General features: G+C 32.3%; 1 long non-coding RNA gene across 1 annotated transcript; it reads right to left on the reverse strand.

The window, feature by feature from the left end:
• Positions 1 to 4,836: 4,836 nt before the first annotated feature.
• LOC136207018 (uncharacterized) lies at positions 4,837 to 7,349 on the reverse strand. The gene is made up of 5 exons (XR_010676539.1): positions 6,940 to 7,349; positions 6,284 to 6,320; positions 6,164 to 6,194; positions 5,957 to 6,087; positions 4,837 to 5,144 (listed from the first exon to the last, which is right to left on the reverse strand). It is a non-coding gene; the product is annotated as an uncharacterized lncRNA (long non-coding RNA).
• Between the last annotated feature and the right edge of the window lie 1,237 nt (positions 7,350 to 8,586).

An 8,586-nucleotide genomic window follows, 5' to 3' on the forward strand; every position in this document is an offset into this window, starting at 1 on the left:
TAATTTTATTGGTAGAATGAGAAACTCTTTATTACATCAACTTTCTCATTTTGTACGTGAAAAATGACATTGACTATTATATATAAAAAATTAAGGCAATGTTTGATAACTTAAAAGAGCATTTTTTTTAAAAGAAAGTAGGATTTATATTAAGTAATAATCTCAATCATAGAACATGGAAATGGAGGGGGATAAGCCATTCTCCTCATTGGGCAACATTAGAAACGACTGGTACAAGAGCGTTTCCATTGTTATTAAAAGTCCTATTAATGAAGCTAACAAAAGAGTTAGAAATAAATATTCTCAACATTTATTATATTTAAATGTGTTTGATAACTAACCATTTAAAATATTTCTTCTCTAAAAAAACATTTAAAGTATGTAATTAAGTTAAAACTTACTTATTATGGTAAATTAAAATATTTAACTTAAAAATTTAAGTTACAATACTAATGATAACATCCGGATTTATCAGAGGGAGTAAAAGAAGAATTAACCAAAATGGCAGTGGATAGGAGGTACGCCAGAGCGGCTGGCGTACGAAGCAAGCAATAAATATGGCGGATCAATATCTTCCACAATACGCCCTTGACAGTCAAACGTCAGCAAGAAGCTCCAAACCACGCGATCTTGGGAGATTCATCATCACGCATCGATACGCCCGCCAGGTGGTCTGTGCCGTCTTTCCACATCGAAACTGACATCATTAAAGACGAGTAAAAGCACATTAATGAGCATTTATGACCGAACTTGAATGAACTCAGTAACAACCATTAATGAGACATTAATGGAGACTTTCTAGTTACCAAATCGAGGGTTATGACTATGCAGTATAAATAGACTTGTACCCCAAGCTATTGAGGTATTCACTTTTCAACACCATTCCTTGGTGCTTTTGTTTTATCCTTTTATACACTTTACTGACTTTATCATCGGAGTCCTCCCGGCCGAACCCAACGACGCCCCCCACAAGTGGAGCTCCGACGAGAAAACAACTTGGTAAGAACTTAAACTAGTGTAACCAACGGCGCGCCCCCTCTAGGTGGAGCTCCGGCGGGAATATTTTTTTCTCTCAGCCAATTCAAGAATTAGTTCACTTAATGAACAATTAATCTTATTAAATTAATTCACGTTAATAACAACTTAAACTAGTGTAACCACCGAAATGTTTTATATAATTAATAATGTTGAATTCAATTAATGAGACTTTTATTAGGGAGGAAATAGTGGAAAAATAGTGAAAAAAAAATCTTAGTTATATATACATAGATAGACTAATCTCTTCTTATTGTTATATCGATCCGAAACTCCAATTGGTATCTAGGAATTCCTTACACTGTCTTATTTTTTACCAATTAAGAACAAAGGTACCTCCTTTCTTTCTGTGTTCTCTTACTTATATTCATCTAGGGTTTTTGCTTGAATTTAAGAGTTCTTTAGGAATTTTGTTTGTGCCATTGATGAAACTCATGTAGAATGGTTTCTGGATTGGGATGAGATTTTACGAAATTATTGACCTTTTTTTATTTTCAAATTTATCTTTTAATGAGAAAAGATTACTTTTTTAAGCTCGTTTTTTGTGTTGAAATTTTAAAATATGAGAGATTATTATCTTCTGAATGTAATAATGTGAGATTATATTGCACGAAAATTACTCTTCAGTAGCGTTCATGTTTGTTTACTACACGTTCTCCTCTCGTTTCTCTAAATATTGAAAATATCAAATTTGTTTCTGGTTTAGAAAAAACATTTGCGTTGTGGCTATAATTCTTGCTAATTGAATATAGCTAGATGCCACATGTGCAGGTGATGGATGTGTTAGCAATATGCCATATAGGAGGAAAATTCAAGACTGCTAGTGATGGCACAATGATCTATGAAGGCGGGAAAGCTCATGATATCTTAATCGATAAATTTGGTGATCTAAAGCTTAATGACCTAAAGAAAAAAGTGGCTACAATGTTTAATATTCCTGTTTGGTGCATCACTAAGGTCAATTTCTTCTTCCCAACTGATAGAAAGTATCTCCTTGATGTCTATAATGACATTTCATACAAGACGATGCTGATGTTGCATGATAATTCGAGGACTATCGATATATATATTGGTTAGAGGATGATTTTGTAGGGATTGATTGTTTAATTTGATTGAGATTTTCAATGATGTAATCAAATATTACGTTATAGAAATGATGAATTTGTATTCCGATTGTTTGGATTTTTTAGATAATATATGTGATTTTAAGAATTAAGATGTCTAGTTTATAATTTGGGAATAATAAGTAACCTCAAAATTGAATATATATTCTACCATCTTGAGATTTTTAAAGCCTAATCACAAAGTAATAAACCATGGTTGTAATAAATAAGTACAATTAAAAAATCAAATAGAGGGTTCAAAAAAAATCAAATAGAAAAATCAATTAGATAAAAGAAAAAATAGTTAAAATTACACTTTTTTTATTATTATTATACTTAATAAGATTTTCCATTTTCCTATTCATTTAGGATTGCAGCTTTCAACTACTGTTTTCATGCCATTGCATGCTTCTTTGACAGCTTAGTTGAAGAATACTCTGCTTTTCTTAGTCTCAAGTTGAGTTTACACACAAAAAGTAATTGTTGGAATCTGAAAAAAGTAATTGTTGGAATCTGAGTAAAGAAATGTTTAGAAAGAGAAAGAAATATATTAAAAAGAATGGTAAAAGAGGAAAAAGATAGTAAGTTTGATTTTTTTAAGTTTGTTTGTAAAAATTAGATAATAAAATGATTAATTTATAAAATAAATAAATATAAAGACAAAAAATAGTGTCAGTTTGGACTGTGTTTGCTAACGGAACATAACACAAGATACCTGTTTACAAATTTTTAAACCACATAGTTTATGATTCAAAACGGGTGTAACCACATAGTTTATTTTTGTACTTTTCGATTAAATTTATGATGTTTAATTTTTAGGTAAATTGCACTTATGGCCAGTGGACTTTGTTCTTTTTAACATTATGACCACTTTACTTTAAAACTTAACAAAAAAAATCATTCGGTTTTACACTTTTTAATACCCACTTAACTTTAATTAACTCGTCAAAATGACCATTAACGATCAAAAAAATAAAAATATTTAAGAATTAAAGTTGTTCACAACTACATTTACTATGAAACTATATATTTTATTTTTGAAAATCACCTTTTTTGGAGCTTTCTCTTTCTAAAAATTGACTCTTTTCTAACTAAACAACACTTAAATGGCCTTAAAACAAAATTTTCAAGAATTAAAGTTGCTTAGTATATCATGAACTCTTCAAATGTTTTGTTTTGAGACCACCAATGGTCATTTTAAAGTGTTAAGTGGCCACAAATGTTAAAAAGTATAAAGTTGAATGGCTTTTGTGTAAGTTGTGAAGTTCAACGACCATACATGCGCAAAGTCTAAGTCTAATCATCGTCGAGCCAAATTGTCAAATTCACTGATGTCTTGTTGCAAACAATAATCTAAGGTCTATAAAGATAATAATCATTAACTTGGTAAATATTAATATATAAGAGTTTTTGGGATAAAATTAGAGGTTTAAGTAACTTTAGAGGTTTTCACTGGTAAAACATTGGTGAAGATAGATTTGACTGAGTTTATTGGATCCAAAAAGATGGTTTTATGAGTTTTTTTAAAATTATCTTATTGCTCCATCTGTTTTGAAGGACATTCTAATTTTTAATTACTACCATTTAGTCTTAAATAAAGGTTTTACCATTTTCTTGTTTTTGATTTTGCACAAATAGCTACTAGGAATCAGCTAAGTTTTACCATTTTTGGGTTTGTGATTTTGTAAAAAGAATTTTTAGTTTTTGATTAAAATTATAGTAATTTGAGAACGTTATTTAGGAATCCATTATTTCAAAGAAAAGTAAAATTCAAAATTTGTTATCGATCAACCAAAACTGAAGGCAATTGAATATGCACAAATTTCAAATACAAGTACCCCTAAAATAGAAAAGATGGAGAATCTAACTTTTTCACCATTACAGTACAGATGAAGAAGAGAGATATTAAGGTTTATCATAGATAGATTAGTCTCTTCTTATTCGATTAGAAACTCCAATTTGTATTCTGAGAATTTCTTAAACTGTGTTTGTTTCTTACTGCTAAAATAATTTCTTAAAAAAATTGTGAAACATTTTTTTTATTTTGGATAAACAATTGTATTTAGTGAACATAATAATACATACCGTATAATTATGAATGAAATACTTTTTTGTTTATCATGTATTGAAATATATTTTAATTTTTTTACTTCAAATATTTTATTGAAGAGGACTTTTTTTTATTATTTCGCCTAGGACCCTCAAATTACACTACAAGAAAACAGCTTGTTAGCTACCACAGTTCTGGTAGCTAATTCGGTAGCTAAAGCGGTTTACCGACTGAATTTCTTTGTTTACCGACCAAACATATTCAGTCGGTAAGTGCCTAGTCGCTGGACAATCAACGACTATTTTTTTATGACAGTCGCAGACTATAGCGACCATATTATTTAGTCGCTGTTCAGTCGCAATGTTACCGACCAAATTCTGCGACTACAAATAGTCGCTAATGGTCAAGGTGAAACATAATTTATTTATTTATTTATTTGGTAATTATAAACTTTATAAATAATTATTATTTGTAATTACAATTATAAACATATTTTAACCTTTCACAATAAATTAATCACAATATTCATAAAAACTAAGTACGGAAAAGGCCAACAACCCCCCGAATTTATTTAAGTAAACAAGGACTATAAATACAATAAGTTCAGCCCGAACGGGCAAAAAAATGCCTAACTATATAAACCTATAATTACCAACACCATTAATATCAACATTGATCAAAACGTTGCAAAGTCTACGTCAAGCCACCGTTTATGCCCGAAACTCCAAGCCTTATTGACCACACACATAGCACTTCAGCCACGAACACAAATGCCCGTTGCAGACAATCACAACATCATAAATTTCACCATCAAAGTAAAATTCACAATCATCACCTCTCTTCTTCAATTTAACATTCCACTTCAGTCTCAAACCTCACTGATTCACCTCTCTTCTTCAATTTAACATTCCACTTCATTTTCAAACCTCACCGATTCGAACCTTTTGGAGAAAGAACTACATGAAGAAAACAATATAAGATGAGAATTAAATTGCACATATGTCAATTTTAGTAGGACTTACATTTAAAAACTGTAAAAAGTAGCTTTGACGAATATATATGCTAACAAATGAAAAAACTAACTGATTCTCAAGTTCTCGAACCTAATGCCAACATCAAGTACCAGATTCGCTAAAAACTAACTAGATATGCACAAGATAGATAGTTCATTTTTAATGACAGCATTTTAACTTTCAAGTAACATGTTCCATTCTGTCCAGATTAGGTGTCACGTGCATATCCAGAACGTACAAATTCATGTCAAACAATAATGGTACAGCCTATTTAGACTGTTCAAGTAACAATATTCCATTCCGTGCAGGGTTTAGGTGTCTCGTGCATATCCAGAACGTGCAAATTCATGTCAAGCAATACTGAATACAGCCTATTTAGACTGTTCAAGTAACGAATATTCAATCCCGTGAAGGTTTAGGTGTCTTGTGCATATCCAGAAATTACAAATTCACAAGAAGAAATACTCATACAGCCTATTTTGCATTGTTAATGACAGCATATTAACTATTCAAGTAACGAATATTCCATCTCGTGCAGGTTTAGGTGTCCCGTGCATATCCTGAACATACAAATCAGAAGAATGGACCATTTCAAATCAGAATATATACTGCCATCTTAATTTCAATGTCTCTAAATGAGACCACATTATACTATAATTCCAACTGACCTGCCCAACATGAAATTATGCATGTGAAATTGAGCAGCATGAACATCTGACTAGAAGTCGATTAAAATTTGTGTAAATATACTTCACCTTAGTTGCTTCAATTTCAGCACGTATGCAGTTACTCTCAGCAATTTCAAGTTTCAATTTGAGTGCCTGGGATGCAGCTCCCCAAGATATGTTCTGGCTTGAAGTTTCCTTTCTCCCCCAAGAAGAATCCTCTGCATCAACATTAAATATATGTACATCATTAAAAAAAGCATGTTAACTTCCACAAAGAATAACTTGAACATGTACCTTCCTTTGTACCATTGGAATCAGGTTGAAGCTGAAAAAATCACAAAAAGAGATAACTATGATTACAGCAGAAGCAGCGCTACAAGAAAAAAACGATTTATGAAAATTCACAAGCAATACCTTGAAGCCTGAGGAAGAGAAACTAGGCCACGAGGCACTGCAATTAAGTGCCAAAAACATCAGATTAGAGACAAAATGGAGTATCAAGATGACAAAAAGAAAGAGCCACATATTTGCAGTACAATGAAGACAATGTAATGCAAGTCACATGAGAAACACTTGTCAAAAGGAATCACAAGCAACCTGGTATTCAATAGGATAGTTATAATTCAATATAATAGATTTGGTTCAAATGCAAATTCCAAAAATCAAAATATGAACACCACTGTGCATAGGTATTTAACTACTTAAATCCATTAGAACCCAAACAGCTAACAAAAAAAATGCATGTAACTGCACGCCAACAAGGCCACGACTTCCACCAGTCAAAACGCCAATACAAATCACACCAAGGCCACAACTTTCACCAGTAAAAACCCCAATACAAATCACACTTATAATAGAACTTCCTAAAATTCATTGTTCTCCATATTGAAATAGGCACAATTCTTTTAACTACATCTTGGAAATAACCCAGGCTAATCTACAAGTCACTGCCGTAGCCTTTCCGTTTTAAAGCAGCAGAACAAAGATCTTCAAAGAGGCAATGCCCATCCATGCTTTTAACGAAATGTGCAGACAAAGACAGGGGAAAGAGTTAGCCAAAATTTGCTTACCCAAAATTGTCATCTCCTGAGAAGCCTAGATAGTGAAGGTCGACTACTCTTCTCCTTGACCACTCCTTGTGATTTCACTGCGTGCTTAATTTTATCATCATCCTCACTTAGGTTACTAAGCCTGGACTCCATCGATGGTATATTTCCATTATGAATGGAGAAGGAGGCCATATAGAAAGGAGAGGGATCAGGTAGGAGGTCTTAAAGCAGAGGAATTAGGCCGGAGAACAAAAGATGAGATGGGGCTTAGATCGAGATCGGAAACCAAGGAAGAGAGGAGAGGGGGCTTTGGTCGAGATCGGAAAGCAGAAGAATTAGGCCGGAGGAGAAGAGATGAGATGGGGCTTAGATCAAGATAGGAAACCAAGGAAGAGAGGAGAGGCGGCTAGGTCGAGATTGAGAGCAGAGAAGAAAGGAGAGGGGGGAGGCAATTAGGTTTTTCTCATGTTCTTTTTATATTTTTCTTTTTCTTTTTATTGCAAAACACGGGCGCAAATATTTCCCCCAATTTCTGCGACTAGGTAAAACATTAGCGACCACATCGGTCGCTAATTAGCGACTGAATTGTATCTGGTCGCTAAAAACGATCGCTAACTAGCTATTTTCTTGTAGTGTTATATCAGGACCCATCCCGATGATTAAGAGCATCTTCCATAGAAGGTGTCCAAAAGAGTGTCAACTGATGTGACATTTAGTTTGACAACTTTTAAAGGGTTCCTACTATTGGAGTGATCGTGGTTACCAAAAAAGTTGTCAAAAGGTTGCCAATTTTTGGCAACCTTGAAGCAAGGTTGCCAAACATTTTTTAATATAAAAAAAAAATTGATTTATTTGAATACTATTGGTTCACCTTTTTTATTACTATCTCTCTCATTTCACTATTAGTTAGCAATATTTCTAATTAAAGAAAGGGTTAAGGTGCAAAATGCCCTAACGTGTTGGGTCAGGAACAATTTTACCCCTAACATCTAAAATAGTGCAATTTTACCCCTAACGTTGGAAGTTATGAGCAATTTTACCCCAACATTGATAAATTGGGTCAATTTGAGAAATAATTCATCAAACTGTCTCATCGGTCATGAATCTTGTCATCTACGCTTCATACTTGCGTTATTTTATCAGTAACAAATCACAAGCATATGTTGGGATGTGAAAAAAAATAAAAAAATATACTATATTTGTACGAATTAGACAAAAAAAAAATTCAAAAACTTCACCGAATTTATAAACATTGATCTCCAATTCTATTACTAAATTACAAAAAAAACATGAAATCATTCTTTTAAGAATGAATTGATATGCAATTGGTGCAAAATAAGAAAAATAAATACATGTGTTTTATAATAGTGTCTGAAATTGACCCAAATTGTCAACGTTAGGGAAAATTGCTCTTGGCTACAAATGTTAGGGTTAAAATTGCACCATTTTAGACGTTAGGGACAAAATTTCTCCTGACCCAAAACGTTAAGGGTATTTTTACACCTTAACCCTTAAATAAATTATATATTAAGTAATGATTTGTGGGGTCATTGTGGCAACTTTTAAAGTTGTTTTACTGTTGGAGTATTTTTAAATAAAAGTTGTTAAGAGTGATATGGATTACTAAATTAATAAAATATTATATTTTAGTGTAATGTGTTAATTTTT

Source organism: Euphorbia lathyris, chromosome 9 (genome assembly GCF_963576675.1).
Source record: "Euphorbia lathyris chromosome 9, ddEupLath1.1, whole genome shotgun sequence".
In the NCBI taxonomy this organism is placed as follows: domain Eukaryota; kingdom Viridiplantae; phylum Streptophyta; class Magnoliopsida; order Malpighiales; family Euphorbiaceae; genus Euphorbia; species Euphorbia lathyris.